The sequence below is a fragment of the Halichoeres trimaculatus genome, unplaced genomic scaffold, assembly GCF_033239565.1.
Source record: "Halichoeres trimaculatus isolate MK-OKI-2021-1 unplaced genomic scaffold, fHalTri1.1 fHalTri1_scaffold_11, whole genome shotgun sequence".
NCBI classification, from domain to species: Eukaryota; Metazoa; Chordata; class Actinopteri; order Labriformes; family Labridae; genus Halichoeres; species Halichoeres trimaculatus.
In genome coordinates this window covers 28288440-28308863 of record NW_027437189.1, presented here as the reverse complement: position 1 = coordinate 28308863, position 20424 = coordinate 28288440, and the positions used below count along the sequence as shown (strand labels likewise).

The window sequence follows — 20424 nt, the reverse complement described above, 5'->3', positions numbered from 1 at the left end:
TCAGGAAAAGTTTTTCAGTGCTTTTAACACAAAGGAAAAGAGCAGAATTATTCATGTTCTTTAGCTTAATCAAGATGTTTCTGATGACGCTTTTTATTTCAATGTCTGCAGTCTGCAGTCTGGGTTGGCTGCATTCTGCATGTCACCGTGACAACAAGTCTTGTTTTTCAGTTTGAACATGATCCACATCTTCTCCATGAATCCTTGTCGAGCTTTGGTTTTATGGATCACTGCCCCGAGGATAGTTAATTGGTGTGGACACTTCTGAGATTGCTTTCCCTAGGTTTTTGTATGGTGTAAAGTCATTTATTTGTGGTTTATTTCCTTGAAGACAGATATATGGTATTATAAATAGACTAACTGTATTTATAGCAGATAAACACTCGTAGCATCCATCTCTGGAAGGTTGATTAAAAAGAGAGTTAAAAGGAAAAAGTTAACAGGGGTCAAGGAACAATAAATTGTTCAGCAATCACTGACAATGTAGAAGATTATCAGACATGGGTTTATGTGTGTTGCTGCATTAATCAGGATTTCTTTAACAAAGAAATGTGTAATAAGTTTGGATTTTACTCCTCTTAAATAAGCTCAAAAATCTGTGTGAGTGGAAAATGTTTAACAGACTGTGGATGCCTGCATTGCGTTTAAATTGATGCGTTGATTTCACAATTTTCACTGGAAACCCTGAAGTTGCCTTTAGAGCTGTAAAGGTTGAGCGTTAAAGATTGTGACCCTGCTTTTATCTCATGGTCTATGCTTGCAAACACCAGACCAGTACTACAAAATCACAAAACAACCCCTCTAACAAGTTTCTACAAATTCTTCTGAAGCCAGCAGAAGGTCAACAGGAGGACCATCACTCTCACATCTCCCTCTTCCGGCTTTTGAAGCTAATGCCAGGCTTGACTCAGGGCTCCACAGAAACAAGGCAAGAGGCCAGCTAACAAGAATCACCAGGAAGCAGCAGAGGAAAGGCTTTGGCAGCAGAGGCCCGGCAAAGTAAATGTCTTTGTGCCTATTTTATTTTTAGGACGATCAGCAGTGGACTCTTCATCTGAAACCTACAGACTTAATTACAATTTTTACCATTGGTTTGGCTCATTTCTTTAAACAGAAGCCACATTCTCAAAATAACGTGGACAAACCTTCAGCGTACTTGGCTATTGTTCAAAACACAACTAAATTTCTCATTAGTGATGCTGTGAGGAGGATCTGTTTTAATTTGACTCCTTCTCTACCTTGTGGCCCGGAGTCTTCGCACACTATCGCAAATTACTTTTAGCGAGGCATGTATTTGTTTTGGAATTAAATGGAGATCGGATCGAAACAAATTGTCTGTGTTGAAGACAACTTTTTACTGGATACAACCCGCTGAGCTAAGGGACTTATCAGTACAGTTACGTAGTGCTACGGTTTGAAACGTGACATCAAGTCAGCTATAAGTTGGTGACATCGGCAGCCCGGTGTTCCGAGGTATCTGTAGGCTAACGTAACAACAAGTAAACACTGTCACTCTGTCTGTAGTTTAGTAGCCGGTGCTCTAAGACATGTCTGTAATGTGTAATGTTAGTGAATCCTGGTTATGTCCTGCCAGTCATCTACCAAGCAGAGCTAACGTAACCTCTCTCTTCATTTTATTGATAGACTCTCAAGTTTGAACAGACCACTGCAGAATAACTGCTGACTGTGGGTTGGAGTGAACATTAGCACAAACAGTTTAGCCCCTGTGTTATAGAGTGATTCAGCCCGAGCTAAAGGCTAATTAGCCTTTAGCTTGAGCTGTATCACTCTCCTGTTAAGCTTTCTTCTGCTCTTTCTTCTGCTCGTCAGATGGTGTGTTGTTGCCATAGAGACCTAGACTTGCTGTAAATCAATCCGGTCGTGGTCAACCTGAACTGGAAGCTAAGAAGTAGCAATTTAAAATAACCTGTAACCAGCAATATTGGTGCTGATTATCTCATTTTAAAGTGTGGATTACAATCAGGCATGTATCTAGAAGGATGCCTTTTTAAAGATCACTTTCAAACTGCCTCTTTAATTTAGTCAAATTGCAAATGCCTTTGCTCATTTTTGCACATAACAAAGCACAGGTAGGCTACAATTTGCACACTTTGCCTAAATTTAGCTCAGTTTCCAAGTGAATCTTGTTGATCTGAACTGAGTGTTGATTCTCAGTCTAATGGTTAGTCTCACCAAAACATATAATGATCATTTTGTTGTACGAGTCATCACATGCACAATAGTCTGTTTAACTGTCAAAATTAGTCAGCAATATGATAACATTAAAACCATATATAAATCTCTTGGAAAATTTGATAAATTGGTAAATCGAAAGTCAGGTGAAACTAGAACCTAAAGGAGGAGTTTCACTCATCTCAGATGTTCAGATGACAGGTTCTGTCTATGATTGCGACAATACACTATGATGTGAATAAGAATCTGTGGCCAGACAGACAGACGGTGTGTGGATGGCAGTATGTTGGGCTTTATACATTTTCTTTGTGCTCTGATGTATGGAAGTTACTGTGTGAATAACAAAGGTTACAATTTCCTTGGCAGTATGAGAGAAATGTGTGATGTGAAACCTTGGAGGCTGCTTTTATCTTTATTTATTTCTTTTTTTTTTAACTGTTGTCAATAAAGGGCTGGGCTCAGACTGAGAGGTTGACATGAGAGATATTCCAATGGTCCTCTGTGATAGTAAAAAAAAAAAAAAAAAAACGTTTTGACTGGCAGTGCTCACACAAAGCCAAAGGGAGGATGCATTATTTGTATGAGACAGAAATTTTGTTTTGACACATAATTGAAGTGTTTTGGGAGAGATATGACCTTTTTGCAGGTGATCCATGGTGTTAGACGGATCAATCCAGGTTATTTTGAGCAAAAGCACTAAGAGTGTTGAGAACGTATGGTCCATTTCAAGAAATGAGCCAAAGCAATTGAGAAGGATCTTTGCATTTTTGGTGGCACTGACATTTTCATGGGAAAGGGATTAAGCTTTGAAGCATGAGTGAACAGTTTTGGAAGAGATATGAGCTTTCGTAAGTGAGCTATGGTGTGCTGAACTGTAAGACTGTTTTGCCAAATGATCTTTAAGATTTGAGAATGTAATTTCTGTTTCAAGAAATGAGCCAAACCAATGGAGAAAAACTGTAACGCAAGTGTACCTCCATTAAGGGTCATGGATTTGAAAGGTATAGATTTGATGTATATTCTCAGAGATACAGATATCACATGCCATGCCTTACAGTGAGGACCCACACTTTATTTCTCTCTGTTTCCATTCTGCTCTGTGACAATAGATCGTCTCTCCCTCCTGTTTTCATTCATCCGTCCATCTGGCACCGACACACACATTCCCAGACACTGCTGATCAGATTTTGGTGTCACCCCAGAAGTGATGCATAACACCGCTGCTCCCTGATATTTTTCAGAGCTGTGTAACAAACATAATCTTTCAACTATTTGAGAAATGCGCTTCCTTGCTTCCTTTCTAAAACGGAGATAAGCAGATTGATAGAAAATCTCATGGCTGTGTGCTGGATACGGGGTTTAGCTGGGACATGTTTGGGTTCAGCTCTGCATAAAGGAAAAAGTATCATTCTGTCAAAAAGTCAAACCCTGCTTCAAAGTCGACCATCAACTCTGATGTTAAATATACATGTGTAAAGTCAAACCACTGCTTTGGGCTGCTGTGGTGTCAGTCAGCTGTTAGTTCCCATCCTGAACTTTTTTCTGTTTGTTAATCTTAATGGAAACATGTTGATTTGTTGGTTTGATGCATGTTTGCAGGTGTTTTTTTTTTGTTTTTTTTTTAATTTTGACAATGCAACAATAGATGTATAGATGGATGGGTGCAAGAATACATTAACAATGGATCTTAGCCTCACATGGGAACAACAAAACTGAAACATATGAGTAAAACATTTGATAAGGTAGAACCAGGGGATATGTTAATGTTGCGATTAGGGTTGTCACTTGAACACGTTAATTAGATTAATTAATTACACCGCAAATTAATGTGTTAAAAAAAATTGATGTGATTAACTCAGCCATTTTCAGTGTCTTATATGATCTTTTAAATCCAAGAGTGGACTCTCTTCTTTTCTGTCTCTTTTCCTGTTTTCTTACCTCTGCCATCTCACATCTTCTCCTCATATCCATGCTGAGCTCTCATCCAAAAAGGGCACCGCTCTCACCCACAGGAGTCTATAAGCATAATTTTGATTGACAAGCTCCACCAGATCCTGCCTACAAAAAAATGTACTTTACTTCTATAGACGCAGTAAAGAGTTGCAATCAAATTGACGTCTATAGATGTCAATGGCAGCGAACATTGGCCAGTTGAAAAGAATGTGGATTTACTAATCTTCTATTCTTCGTGAATCCATTTGATTAGTCACACACCACAATTTTGTAATGTCCTAGAATTCAGATTCTTTATATGGGGACCTCAAGCAGATATGAGATTAAAATTGGTTAAAATTGATTAATTAGATTAATTAATCACAAATTCTGTAATTATTTGTATTATTGCCTTTTTTTTTCAGCACTAGTTGCAATACTCAGGTCTGCGACACTTGAGACCTGAATGCTGGTTTTCAAGACTCGTGACTCAATATGGGCATTGAATGCATATGTAATCACCTTCTCTTTAACAAATATTACCACAGAAAACAAAGGTGGACCTTGTAAAGGTCAACAGCATCACTTGACTGCCAAACCTGATCTCAAATGTGAGGTCAAGTGAAGCCAGATACCTGAAACATACCTGGGGAAAGTTAAGCTCACTTCACAGTCTGAACTGGATATTTCTACATTAGGGGAAGCAGCATGTTTGTTAATGCCCTGTGTCTTTAGACGTTTGTCAGTGGGCATGTTCATCCTCTGACTCACACATTATCACTTATTTGCACACACAAATACTCAATTGCTTTTGTTCTGCAGCGTTATTCTTTCGCTTTCTCCCCTGTGTCTCTTTTCCAACACACACAGAATCTCTGACATTTTCACCAGTCTTTCTTTCTGTTTTCTCTCTTTCTACCTTCACCCAGCCTCTCTGTTGCCTTCGCCCTCCCATCTCATTCTGATGCATGGCTGTATATTTGGCCTTTGTAGAGACAGCCTTTCTCCTAGTGGATTCTCCTGGAATCAATTTACCCTGGCTGTGCCAAGCCACTGATCAACAATTTACAGGCCATCAACTGCTGGGGCTGCTGGGAGGCTGTTTAACCGGTATATTAGGTGTCTGACATGACAGAGCGTTTACAGCAGGTATAGCCTCCGTTTAAGACACAAAAAGTGCAACATATCAGGAACACATTTGGTACTGAGAGTCGCTGCATTTGCACAATCACATATTAACCTCATTTAACCTGCAGTCCTCCGTCTGCTGGCTGACACGATGCCTTTTGGGACCCGGGTGGATTAAACCGATGGAGATTTAATGTGTACCAGAGAGGTTCAAAGCGCTGAGCCCGGATCGAGACATGCAAACAATTTGAGATGTAACTCCAACGCCAAGGTTTTAGGTCGCAAGTCGACTTTCATTTTTACTGAAAACAACAAGCAGAAGCAGAAAAATCAAGGTAACTTTGAGTTGAATTTGGTTAAATTACTGAGTCAAATTTCCTCCCATTGAAGGGGACAGCATTTACATACGTGGGTGAAATTAAACCCCATTAAAACGCCTCACACATCATTGCTTGCTTTTTCTGAGCTGAAAAATGAAAGAATACGACTTGAAAACATGCAGCTCTGTAGCTGTATCCATGGAGATTAATTTATCCTCTCTGTAGGTCTGTAGAGAAAGAAAAAGGGGCAGTGAAAGAGAGTGAGAGCAATAAAAAACAAGCGGGGAGGTGTGTGAGACAGTCAGGCAGCTCAGACCGCAGACAGGCAGAAAGTGGTTGCCAAGCGACGGCCATAGAGTGGTGATGGCCGTGGTAATGCTACCTGGCGTTCTGTTCAGTGATTTAATCAGCTCGCCCAGCGAGCCATAAATCATCATCAGGCTGACTTAGAAAAGCTTAAAGGAGAAACACAGACAAACAGCAGAGCTCGCGTCACTGCTGCTGACGGAAAAGCTTGTTGCTGTGATTTCTGTGTTTAAAACTAAATCGTCTTTCAAATAAAACAATTACATGCTCCAGTGTGTGGTGAGTGCTGTTCCTCAAGTTTGTGGTTAAGCCCACATGAAACTTTTAGTTTACTCTGAGGGCTTAAATTGTGCTTCTAGAGGAACTAGATTTAATAAACATCTTTTGAAAAACATTTGGTGAATATTTTTGGGGGGCTGGTGTGCTCGAAAACTTAGCAGCTGAGGTGGTGAGAGTATCTATAAGATGCTGATGTCGAAAAACCACAGTGGTCGTGGTTACAGCAATGATATTTAAAGGTTTAACCCTGACATTACACTTACACTACACTGACAGAAAGAGAACTGAGTGCACAGAAAAAAACTTATTTGAATCAATATATTGTGTCGTCTTGTTTAAGTCTTGAGTGGAATGATATCCTGGATAATGTACAGTGTGCAGGTGGTTTTGCAAACTAGAATGTCTAACAAGGTGGGCAGAATGTCAGGTTCTTGTGTGGCCACTTGTTCACCACACTTTTTCCCCTTTCTTATGCCTATCTGGATCTAAAGGAGGGTTGCAAGAGGTGGACTTAATTTTTCAATTGATAAAAGCATTAATATCTGCAAAAGTTCAGTCAACAATCCCTAAAGAGAGGCTAATCTTCAGACCAAAAGTCTTCAGGTTGTTAACATGGTGCACGTTGAGTTATGCCATTCTGCATTGTCTTTTGTCTTTTCAAAAGATGCCTGTGTTGTTTATATTAACCACCTGAAATTACAGTCAATTCAAACATCCAGCACACAATATACAAGCCACCAAACTGGCTCACCCTCCAAGCTCCTGGGTTTGACACTCTGTGGCAGAGCTGGACTTTTATCCTTGGTGAGGCCAGATGGTGACCAAGGCTTCTTCAGGGAAAATACTTGCATTTTTATTGCTTTTTAGAATTGTATCCCTGTCATGTGATATTCAGGACAAGATAGTAAGATGCGATGTTCATCCAGAATAAAGGTAACAGCATCCGTCCATGCCTCTTTTTCAGCGTGACGTCACTGCACAGCTGTAACAAGCTGTAACAAGCTGTAACAGCCCCCATTTCTGCAGCTGGTGTCCGTCCAAGATCCAGCAGTGACTTTGTACTTTCAAACTCAAAGGGGTTTTGAATCTGGCTTCAAATCTTTCTTTTGGAAACTAGCAATCAAAGTAATCAATGGGTCAGCTCTCCATATGTGTGATAGTGACACAGTGACAGCGTTTTCCTCTGAGTGCTGTAAAACAGTAGGAAACATATGATGGTTTGACTTTGGTTGTTTGAGTAGTGCCAGCTCATGGCTTCAGACTTTTAAAAAAAACAATTGCATGTTTCCAGTGACAGTAAACATTGTGGCGATGACCCTACGCAATGAAAACATAACCAGCTATGAGAGTGTGAGAAGTCAATCATTAGCAAACAATTTAGCGAGGGGAGATTTCTTCTGGTTAAGGGAAGCCTGAATTTTGTGTTAACATTTTGAAAACTAATTTGGTGACCCACAAAAAATCTCTGGCAACCCACCTTTGGGTCAGGACCCAGACTTTGGGAATGATTGTTCTAGTTCACCATCATCCACGTCAGAAGCAGAGGCCTCTATGGCTTCCCTTGATTGAACTACATTGTACAAAAATATTATTATAATAGTATAATCAAAATAAAATTCAAACACCATAAAAAACACATATTTTTTCAGAAACAAACATTTCAAAACATCTAAAACTTTTACTCTGACCTGGTAATGACGGGGCTGTGCTGTGCCTGACATTAACTCTCCTCACTAGTCTCAGGATGGAAGCTGCTGATTTACTTCTCTTCACAAAGAAGAAGTCGTATATCCTGTCCCCCTTTCTTTTTGATTCCCTATCATACCTTTCTGTGTGGTACATAGTACCAGCTACTCTACAAGAGGGACCCAGCAGTCATTAAGCGCCACAGATTTCAAAATGTGACTGGCTTCTTTCGAAAAAAAAAAAAAAAGAAAAAAAGACATGTGGTGTGGTTGATTGAAAAATGTAGAGTCAGTCAAGACAAATTTATTTGAAGAACACATTTCAAGGGCCATTAAATAATCTTTAGACCTTAGAGTAGACTGGAAGAATCTGCAACATCATCAAGTGACTTTTTGTTAACAACACAGCACTTTAAAGTTTCTGTTTTTTGATCAGACAGTATTTAGTGCTGAGTTTCAGAAATCCTCACTTCACTCTATAAAGTAAATTCCCTCAAAGAGAAACTCCCCTCAGGTGCAGGACAGGTGGTCTCTGTGTCAAGGAAGCTGTTCAAGTAAGACAAAAACACAAACACATGTGTGCACACAAACTCACCTGCAGGTAGACTTGAACTGTAGGTCTTATCAGGTAGCCCCAGCTGTGTCGCCTGACGCCGGTCTCCACTCCGTCTGTCATCCAGAGTTAAACTGGGGGTGTTTAAAATTAGATTTAACATCCATCATTTCCCAAGTCTGAATGTGGCCCAATGTCAGAGGCTGGCAGTGGCCATCCCTCACCCACAGTGCGTCAGCCTCACCTGGATACAACATCCGTCACACCTGGGGGGATGAAGGTAAAAAAGGAGACAAGGCGGAAAAGAAAGAAGGAAGAAGGGAAGGAGAAAGGGTAAAGTGGGCGACTCAGGTAAGGAAGGACAAATAAAGAGACGGGTAGTCAACACAGCCTTTGAACTGAAGTGGAAAAACTTGAAATTGATGCGAAGAGATTTGAGAAAGATGACTAAGAGGGGAAAGGAGATAAAGAAGGAACTGGAGAACTACAAAGAGGTCATAGAGATAAGAAAGAGATGGGTATAGAGGTGAGGGAAGAGACAAAGGAGGGATATTGAAGAAAAGAGGACTGAAGGAGGAGGAAGAAGAAAAATGTATTGACAAATAAAGTCTTCCAGTCTTCTTCATTTTACACACCAGATGGATCAATTTAGCACTCTATTTCATTTTAAGATAAAAACTCATTCAAAACGCTTCGGTAATGTAGGTTCGGACAGAGTTTAAAACACTCACTTGGATTTATGATCATCCATTTCCCTGAAGTGATTCCTGCTCATGAGATCAGACAGCAGTGATAGAGACTGCAGGTTCCTACGACGATGTCATTTAAATGACTTATTTGCATGGTAATTGTATTTTCATGCTACGTTTCCCTTTATGCAGTGTCACAACCGAGCAAGAGGAGGAAGGTGATCTGCATATTAACAAGTTACATGGTGGGTAATGGCGGCGTAATGCTGGATAATAGAATGTGTATATAAAATAACTGTTCATGGATGATTGTTCCTGTGGTGTAGCCGTGTGAGGGAGAATTTAACTTGCATTAGTTAAGAAGAGAGGGAAATGAAGTTTAAAGGTAACTCAAACATCTGTTGACTCGAAAAATGTCTGACTTTTTCAAGGTGACACTTTTTCTTTTCCTATCAATGAAGTCATCTGCACCAGAGCTGCCTCCAAACACACCAGATCCAAAGGCGTCACCAACGAATAAACCTTGTAAAGGCAAAGCTTTCACAAAGTGTCCGCCTTACTTTTCTTTATAAATATAATAAGCTATAACATTTCCAACAGTCTCTGTTTTCTTTTTGTCTCTAAACATGTAAAAAGATGACAAAATATTGAATTAAAGATGATTTATCTTCAGATTGGAAAACAGTTGTTATGATTCCATGGTTGTCAGTGTTGCCAACAGATTCTTATCAGCCTGTCCTTGCAGGATAAATTAAAACTGACCTTGCTGTTTTTATTCAAGGTCATGTGACAACAGAAGCCTGCTTATTTGTTTTAGGTATCATCAAATCAAACTTGTCTTTTAAAGGTGATGTAAGATAAGATGACCCCTGTCTTCATCCAGCTGTCTTTCCTCTCAAAATTTTACGGTTATCCATCCATCATCTTTACCGCTTTTCCCTAACGGTGACTGGAGCCTATTCCAGCTGTTATTGGGTGCAAGAAGGAGCAACACCTTATCACAGCGCCAACACATAGAGACAGACAACCATTCATGCACACACTTGCAACTACAGATAATGTAGAGTGGACAGTCAACCTGATGAGCATGTTTACCTCCACCAAGAAGGTTGTGTTTTTGGGGGAGATTGTCTGTCTTTGAACAACATGACTCAAAAGGTAACAATGATCTTGATCAACTTCTCAGGAAATGTTCAAAATGGGATAAGGAAGAAGTGATTAAATTTTGGTGGCAATCCAGATCACTGACCATCCAGGATTTTTTTAAAGGATTCTTTATCATTGTGGAATAGGGCTGTTTTCACCATATGTGTATATAACTCCATGATAAACGGTCAGATTGCTTTGCAAAACAATACAAGACAAGGTCACCATAATTTCTGACAGGTGTAAAAGTACAATGCAGATCCTGGCAATATTCTGGATACTAAGATCTGGAGTATGAAATATGTACTGGGCCATCATAACTTTCAACACTGTCAGGTAACAAATTATCGTACAAACCTGCAACTAACACCAAATTGTAGCAGACAGTCTGCTGAAAAGGGAGTATAACATTAAAGTAGGACTAAAGTGTTGCATGACAATCACAATATGCTTGGTGGAGGTCTGTGCTCTCTGAGTGCTTTTCTAGTCCCAGGCTGTGGGAAGAGAGGAGCCACACACTCACAGGGAGATTCTTACTGTCTCTAAAATGTCAAAGCTCCACTGCACTGTTAATGTGTGCTTCCTGCCGTGCAATGCGCACTGTGCATCTGTGCAGGTAGTTGAAGTCAAAAGAATGTTGCAAAAAAGAACTTATCCTTTAGGGACAGAGAAAAGAAAGAGGAAGAAAGAGGAAGAGGGAGAAAAAGCTAAGACGGGGGGATGTTTGTATATTTTGATAATGGCATGTCTTTCACAGAGATTTCTGCAGCCATTAAAAGCCAATTAGCAAGCTAGTTTCAAAGCAGATATCAACCTATTTACAACCTGGTTAAAAAAAAACGTCTCCTGTCTGAGTCACTAATTTTACTATCTGCATACACTGTACAGGGGGTAAATTTTTTCCTAACTCAGCCGTTCAGAGGATATTACGATCGCGAGCTCGCCCGATCAGAGGCACAGCTCAGGGACCGACAGGCGCCCTATAGCTGTAGCCAATGTGCTTCATTTGCCGTTTCAGAAACAGATGGGTGACGTCGGAAGACTATGTCCATGTTTTATACAGTCTGTGGTCAACACACATGGTGTGTTGATGCAAATGTCACAGCTTTGACCATTGTTGCTATTATTTCTACCTCTCATGGTTGAAGCAACGGAACACATCCCCACTCTGAGACCGGCCTGCAGCAGACACTACTTTTTACCATTCTGTCAACAGGCAGAGAAGTTCCCACCCCTGGTGTCACTTTTGCAGGTCAAAATTAATTCTGTTTTTTCTGGGGTTTGGACCAGTCAGAGACAAGATTACATTTATGTTTTAATAACTTATATTCTATACTTGTTAATATAACTTATGTTGATATTTTCTATTATAGAGACAACCATCGTTAATATCAATCACCAAACAGATGATTAGTGAGGTAAAAAGAGTAAATAAACAACTGATTACATTAAAAGGACAACGTTTAGGACAGCAAATGAAAGGCTCAACAGATCAGACTCAGTGTGGACAGAAAAGAAGCCAAAGTGAGCAGTCGGGGTTTGTACAGGGACATTTCAGTCGCATCTCTGCTGTGTCAACCTGTCTGACCCTTTGCTAGTCAAGCAGTACATCCTTTCAGCAAAACACAATAAAGTCTTTTCAAGCATGACACTCTCTCTGTACTGCCATCCATCCCACCGAAAACAGTTATGGCCTTGCAGCTATAATGCCCACTCATTGGACTGTCACTACTACCATCAGCATCCTTGTTATGTTTCTGAGGCATGGCCTTACCAAATGCGAGGAACATTGATTTTTATGTCTCTGCTCTCAGACAGGTTTGTAGCATCTTTAGTCTTTTTAACTGGTCTTGTGTCTTTACCAGGGAAATATCTTTGAGTGAATATAGTAATTAAGCAGTTAAGATCTTGCTGATAAACATTTGATCAGCAGTGGGATAAACTGCCTCCCCTTCACCGACTAAATATCCAACTCTGTTTCTGTTCAGTTAATTTCCTCAAGTGGCTTTCTCATTACTGTCTTAATGGTTGTCCAATTAGAGTTTCCATCACTTTGAATTGAGAGTGAATTAGCCCAACGATGTCGTCTATGAACTGCAGTCAACTCTTTACACAAAGAGGGCCATTCAGTGAGCGGAATGGCTTTCACTTCCAGGATCATATCATTGGGCTGCTACAGTGATATGAAGAGGTTAGGCTGTTTTATCATCAGGTAATCTGAATGTGTAGAGATTAGTGTAAATGCTGCATGTGAGTGCTTCAAGAGCGGAGATCTGTATTAATGAGCCCATGGTTTGGCCTTGTGGTTGGGTCGCCATGTGCAGCGGTGAAAGCCCTCAAGCAGATGAACAGTCGACTTCAGCCTGAGTGCTAGCCAGCTACAGTTTATATCTCTACCTCGAATTGCTCACTGGCTGTGTATGCGAGACCCAACATCCTTCATAGTGACTTTTATTGTCATGTTGTCATGGCTATGTCATGTTTACAGTCTGGCTGTGCCTGGGGACAGCATCAACAGATGCTAACTCAACATGCTATGAATAAGATTCTGAAGGGATAAAATCTTCATTGGGGTGTTAGCATGTGCTTGAGGCCCAATGTGATTGAGGTCTGTGCTATTCACACACCTTGGCTTAGCTGGCATGGTGTAGTGTCTTCCTGCTGTCCGTGTGATAACAAATAGCTGTGCTTTTTCACAGCACACTCCACTCTAAATAGCACCCAGATGACTCAGTGGAAATATCAAAAATAATGTACTACTTGTCGTGCCAAATAGAATTATTATTTTTTTGTTTATTTTTTCTCCTTAGTGAGAGTCTATTAGCCAAGCTGCCATCTTAGCTAAGCGTACAGGTGCAGCACCATAGTCACACAATAGGAGCCAGGACAGCACTATTTTGGATGTGCATCCAAAATAGTGCTGTCCTGTCCTGGCAACTGACTGCAGGACAGTGAACTCGATGGAAAACTGTGATAATGGATCTTCTTAAGTTGGAATGTTGTGATACACTTTACCATTCACGGGACAACAGTTTCACACACCCAGGGCCCATTAGAAACAGAGAAAAGCAGCCAAACTGGAACACTTGAAGAGCACAGATGCTGTAACATTTACCGGGATCATGGGATGTCAGTCAGCCTTCAAATTATGCCAAAATAACTGAACTGATTGGATGATTTATACATGCTGTCCTGCACATTTTAAGTAAGCTTTAGTGTTAAAAAGAGGAAAAATAAACACTTTGGAGCTGTTTAAGACTTTTAAGCCATGATCCCAGACCACAGTGGTATTGCTGTAATAGTTTAAAAAATAATACAAAAGAATTATACATCTACATCATTACTTTTTCATTGCATCCAGCTGATTCCCAGATCAAGACATCAGTCAGAACTGCTTTATATTGTGAACTTAGACATTAAATCAGTTTTAAATGCAAAGTCATGGAATCTTAAAGGTGGTTAAATTACAACTAATTCTGGTAATCTATTGGTATTCTGTGATTTAAGCATAGACTGTATTAAACATGGACTTAGTCTGCCCGACGTCACCTGTCTGCTTTTGAAACAGAAAATGAAGCAGATCGGCTACAGTGGCCATATTGGTATTGGCAAGGGCTTCGTGTACAGCTATAGGGCGCCTGTCGGTCACGTTACCCTGAGCTGTGCCTCTGATTGGGGGAGCTCATGATCTAAATATCCTCTGAACAGCAGAGTTTAAAAAAAATTCACCACCCGTTCAGTGTGTGTTGATAGTGAAATTAGCGACTCAGACAGGAGATGTTTCTTGAACCAGGCTGTACATAGGTTAATTTCTACCTTGACAACGTCTATTTTTGGCTTGATGTGTATGTGACTTTCTGTACTTCCAGAGCCAGCCTCAAGCGGGCACTTGAGAAACAGCAGATTTTAGCACTTCCACATTGTCTCATAATCTTAGACTGGAGGTTGTCGCTTGGATTTAAGACAATATGAAAAATCAATCATCAGACAGCCTTCCTTCTTTATGATAAAGTCAATTTGAAAGAAATGATCGTACATCAGCACACAACTTCATTTCAGTACTCTCCTGTTTAATCATTAGTGAGGACTAGGAGCTGTCTCTTTCTATATCTCCCCCTTACTTCCATCCAACCTAAGTTCATCTTCTCTTTTTTCATACCATCCCTGTCTTCTTCCCTCTCGACCCCTCTGCGATATCCATCAATCCTTAACTGTTGAGGGACACACTCATTTCACAGGTCAATTAATTTTAATCAGAGTGTGTCAATTTAATCTGAGTTCAAACCGCTAGACGGACACTTTGTGAAAATCTCATTAACCTTCCCATTTCCAATCTGCTCACTTCATCAGCAGGGCAGAGCAATGACTCAGTCATTTAAAAAAAAAAAAAAAAACTCACACTTTCTGTTGGTAAACAAACTCCTTAGTTTGGATAATGTCACGGGAAAAGAGACATCTGGGAGGGGAAACACACAGCATCCTCTCACAGCGAAAACTGCGCTGACATTGATTTAGTCTCCTCACGTACGTGTTTTAATAGCAATAACACCAGGGGAAAATCAATGTGATCTCAAGATAAGGTTAAGGTTAAATGATTGCCAGGAGGATAGGGGATGAATGTAGAAGAAAGACAAGAATATAGAGAGCACAGCAGAGAGGACACTTACAGTGGGGAAAATAAGTATTGTCAACTTTTTTCTTATCACATTTATTTCCAAAGATGCAATTCAAACAAAATTTCTACCAGACATTGGTATTAACACAGATAATCCACACATGAAAAGAAATCACAACGTTCAGGTCCATAAATAATGATTATTTGAAATTAAGTACGATAACACAGGAAAAAAGTATTGAACACGCTAACTGAGACTCATCTAATACTTAGTGGAGAAGCCTTTGTTTGCAATGACAGCTTCCAGATGCTTCTTGTATGTTTGAACTAATCGCCCAACACTGCCCAGGTGTAATTTTGGCCCATTCCTCTGCACAGATTGTCTTTAAATCTTGAACATTCTTTGGTGCCCTCTGGTGAACCCTTTTCTTTAGTTCTTTCCACAAATGTTTCACTGAATTTAAGTCAGGTGATTGACTAGGCCATTCTAACAGATTTTCTTTTTTGAAACCATTTGAGAGTCAACTTTGCTTTGGATCGTTGTCCTGCTGGAAGGTCCAGCCACGTCTCATCTTCATCATCCTGGTGGATGGCAGCAGATTCACGTCAAGAATTCTCCCATACATGGCTCCATTCACTGCTCCGTCAATTATCTTAAGTTTGCTTATACCATGCCATGATGCTATTGTTTTCTATGTAACAATTGTACCTGCTGCCTTCAAGTCTTTGTGGAGCACTTTCAGGGTGGTCCGTGGCTCATTGAGTACTCTTCTGACTATCTTTCTGACTCCCCGGTCAGAAATCTTGCAAGAAGCTCCTGTGTATGGCCTGTTGATGGTAAGGTGGTGCTTCTTCCACTTGCGAATAATGGCCCCAACGGTGCTGACTGGAATATTCAGGTGATTTGATATAAGCCTGTGACCAGTTACATTCTGATGCTGAGCAACAATCAGGTTGCAAATGTCTTCAGAGAGCTCTTTGCCTTTACCCATCATGAGGTGCATGTATTTGCATTGTATTTAACTGCTTGGTGAAAAAACAACCTTTTTTTATAGGACCATCAATTTGCTCTAGCCCAGCTGATGTTGGTTTGCACTAATTGGAAGTTCAAGTAATAATTACTGACAGATTTCAGGTGGTATGGTGCATTTCCTTGCCAAAGTATACAGCCTTTCCATGGTGTGTTCAATACTTTTTTCTTGTGTTATTGTACTTAATTCCACATAATCTTTATCTATGGACTTGAATGTCATAATTTCTTTTCATGTGTGGATTATTTTAATTGGAGTATTCTATCCTTGATGACACCAAACCCATGTCTCTTTCCATTGCCCAGAAGTTTTGATTTTATTACAGCCTTGCTTTATGCCTCTGCACCAGACGCAAAAGTCATACTCACAAACTGTGTCTGTGTGATGAGAAAAAACATTTTGGATTAATAGTTTGGCTTGCAACTTAGTTTTAAAGCATGGAAATACTAGTCGACATGAAAAAAACATCAGAATATCTTGACTACTAAAAAAGAAAAAAAAAAGAAAGTACCAAAATAAGGGCAGCAAAACAGACCAACTGCAAACATGCAGCTTTTGATGATAATGTACACATGAAAAAAGTATCAAATCAATTCTTTTAAATCCTTTTTGTTACAAAATCTACTTCAACATTTTGATAACCAACAATTACCATGAGTAACACCCCTTAAGAATAACATTTGTGTGTAAAAGTACAGTACTATAGTAGCTTTTTCAGAGTAGATCTGTGCAGAATGAGCTTTTCATTATCAGATACACTGATGGAAAAACTCAGACAAAAATTACCAGATCACTTAGGATCAGTGCTGTTATTATTTTTTGTATGACCAAGTTGCAGCTTTTGCGAAACACTCCATTACATTTTGTGAATTATAGAAAGTGAAACTGAAACCACAGAAAAAGAAAAAACTATATATGCTGAATCCTCGAGCACAAAGATGACATCTTTTCATTCGATGTTACACACACTTCATTAAGCCTGACTCTCATTGCTACTCCAGCTAAGTGCTTTTCATTCCAGAGGTTTCAATGAGCCAGAGAAACCAAATCATACGCAGCAGACCACTGTGGCCGAGGATTCGTTATTTGGATGTGGGTGTCAAGGAGAGCAGATAAGATGGGAGCCCATTTGCATAAGAGTCCAGGGTGCCCATCAGAAACTACAGAGCCGTGCAGACCAGCCGTCATGATCAACACTGGCTTTTCGTCTCTATCCTGATTGTCTTTACTCTGCTGTTCTATTTCTTCACAAGAGTGCACAAAAAATAAAAGTATACACTACAAAAATGACAAGGTCTTCAAGAGGTTTAATGCACCATCATCTAATTTAAGAACGATTCAGTTGACTTAATTTACTATTCCCAGAGTAACACACAGTCTTCAGGATAAAAAAGAACATGTCTTAGAGTTTCTTGTTCGTAAATTTTAACTAAACGAGAAGAATATAAAAGGAAGGCAAAAAATATCCCAAAGTAAGGGCATGAACTTTCCTGCAAAATACAAACCCCATGCATATTTTAATTTATTTTCTTTACAGGGCAGGGTTATCAGAACTCTACTACACCAACTACACACATGCGCTCACACTCATAATCTCCCTCATGCTGCCTTTATCTCTCGCTCAGTCACATAAAGGCGCTCGCTGGCCTCTTTAGTATTCTGATGTGGTGTGCGATTCTCTGTCAACATTTGACTTCACAGGCGGTGGGGATCAGATTCATACAGAGAGAGGCCAACCTCCTGTGGCTCACTAATGCAGAGGACTGTGAGTAGAGATTACATGGACAGACAGACTGTCGGAATGTCATGCAGACAGAAAACAACTCACCCTTGATTGAGAGTGAAGTTGCATTAAGTAGCTTTCACATAAAAGTAGAAACAAGAGGTATCACAAGAAATGCAGCAGCAGTTTCTGCGCCTGTCCCCTATGGCTTAAGCCACAGTGGCCTGTGACTGCTACAAAGTTATTGTCACAAAAGAGACAGATAAGCTGATTTAAAGGCATTTATCAAAGCCCCAGAGGTATGTTACAGTCATTTTGTGCTTGGTAGTTACATTTTGTTTTTTACCTGCTTTAAAATTCCTCTCACACCCAGTTTGCTTCTGGATATGATTCAGCTGGAGTACATTTACGCCTGACATTAAAATGCGACTGCAGTATACACACCGAAATTGGATTTCTCTTTCCCTCGCCTAAATGCAGATTGTGTCCTTTACGTCCTTCAGCAGTGACAGTAAACATCTCATCTTGCATGTTGTTCACTCACAAGTATCCTATTTTTGACACATATCTTACAAACCGAGTCTCGTGTGTGCAGTTTGATAGGTTTTATTTCTGTTTTTACTGGTTTTATGTGGATGGGGTTGCTTTGCATTAACTATTTATGCTACCTCCGGGTGCCTGGAAAGAGGAGGTGACATCCTGCACATGCACACGCACTGTGGCTCGAGAGATACATTTACACATGCTGTTGCAGTAGCATCCTGCAGTAGCAAAGCTGATAAAAAGTGGAGCTTGTCAGCTGAATATCTTAACGTTCTGGTGTGTTTCATGCTCACTGAGCTGGCTTTTGGCTGTCCTGTGCAACTTTAAGACCTTGGTATAACGACGCCCTGGGATAAGTGTGGACTTGAAATGCAGAGGCATTGTGTTTTTGCTGTGGAGTCAAAACTCTCACTAAACTCCTCACAGATTACCTCATTCTCACCTCTTACTTCTGCTACCATTACTCTAACGCACCATTCCCTTCACTTACAATGCAAATAGAGTAAAACTTGGTAAAATACAAAATTCAGACGTGGGGTTTGATCTCCTTTTGATTAAAAGTTTATTCATATTCTTGCTTACACATGAACTAACAGTTTGGCACCACTCCAATGGCTGTGTGACAAATCTGAAATACAGCTGAGCGGGCAGTGGGTTTCTCTTTGCATAACGACTGAATGCATTGGGAATACAAAATTTTTGTCGTTCTAAAGTTTGAAAACTTACCCTAGGGTGCAAAGCCACCACTTAAAACACTTTTATCAGTATCTGTTTAATACATTTTATTTTACTATCTTGTTCTGACTCTGTTTTTGCTACTATTTACAAGTTGAAATACTGGCTCAGGCCACTAACATACATCACAGCCATCATATCCAAAAAGGAGATAAAATAACTTGCTTCCTCCTTCCTACATCTCTGTCTGCCACTCCCCACCTCCTCTATCTCCTGCTCTCCATCCCTCATTTCCCAACTCTTCCTACACATAATTATGTTCCATGTCCTGCCTCTTGCCACCTTTACGCTCCTCTCTTATCCTATGTTGCTCCACTGTGTCAAAGGAGGCCAAGAATCAGCCTCGAGACACTATCTGGATTGGGTTTGAAAACCAAGAAAATGAGAAGGGCAATACAAATTTATGGACTCCCCTAGAATACCTGCTTTTTATAATGGGTAAGAACATGTTCTTTCTGATCAGAAACACACAGTGTTACTAAAAGAGCATTTTTCAAATAGTATTTTTTTTTCAGTCATAGTGAAAAAAGTGTTTTTCTTTTTAGAGTTTCTCTTTTTACCTGTAAAACAAAAAACTAGAAATTGAGCATGATTTCCAAGTATGAACCTAAAAAAAGGGGTAAAAATTGAGGAGAGGCCATATTAAGAATTGTTTGAGGAAAAAAGATGCAACATGGAATAAAAAAGTGTTTCATCTTGTCAGTAAAGGACACAAACACACACAATTTTTAACAGAGCAGCACACTTTTCAAACAAAGACCATGTTAGACCAGCAGCAAGCACAAAGGCCCCTCTACCACATGTTACCCCCAGACAAGCACTGCCCACCCAGAGTACCATCTGCACAGATCAGCAGGCTGGCTCCTTGGTGTAGTCTGGTCTTTCATGCCTTCTCTGACACACACTGGTGTTTTTTTCCGCATGTTCTGTTGTCTTGTGGAATGTGGACAATGTGCCAAATGTGGCCTCTACTAGCCCCAGTGGCCTAATGGATAAGGCACTGGCCTCCTAAGCCAGGGATTGTGGGTTCAAGTCCCGTCTGGGGTGATTTACAGCAGAGTGGCGCAGCGGAAGCGTGCTGGGCCCATAACCTAGAGGTCGATGGATCGAAACCATCCTCTGCTAGGACAATTTTTGTACAAAGACCATGGTAGACCAGTAGCACACACAAAGGGCCCTCTACAACATGTTACCCCCAGACAAGCATTGCCCACCCAGAGCACCATAGATCAATCAGACTCATATTTGCTAGGGGGCCACCTGCAGTATCAGGCCATTCACAAATCTGCACAGATCAGCAGGCTGGCTCCTTGTGTAGTCTGGGCTTGTCATGTGTTCTCTGACACACACTGGTGTTTTTCTCTGCATGTTCTGTTGTCTAGTGGAACGTGGACAATGTGCCAAAAATATGTCTGTGCAAGCCCCAGTGGCCTAATGGATAAGGCACTGGCCTCCTAAGCCAGGGATTGTGGGTTCAAGTCCCATCTGGGGTGATTGGCAGCAGAGTGGTGCAGCGGAAGTGTGCTGGGCCCATAACCCAGAGGTC

At 40.4% G+C, this 20424-nt stretch overlaps 1 long non-coding RNA gene and 2 other non-coding genes across 3 annotated transcripts in view; 2 read left to right on the top strand and 1 right to left on the bottom strand.

Annotated features, from left to right (window-relative positions):
* The window catches only part of LOC141798761 (uncharacterized), a 43447-nt gene that overhangs the window by 4599 nt on the left and 18424 nt on the right, over positions 1–20424 (bottom strand). Inside the window, exon 2 of the long non-coding RNA XR_012599191.1 lies at positions 8439–8662. This is a non-coding gene — a long non-coding RNA (uncharacterized LOC141798761). The remainder of the gene's footprint in view (positions 1–8438; positions 8663–20424) is intronic.
* Positions 19853–19925, top strand: trnar-ccu (transfer RNA arginine (anticodon CCU)). Its single transcript has one exon. It is a non-coding gene; the product is annotated as a tRNA-Arg (tRNA).
* On the top strand, positions 20299–20371 carry trnar-ccu (transfer RNA arginine (anticodon CCU)). The gene has a single exon. It is a non-coding gene; the product is annotated as a tRNA-Arg (tRNA).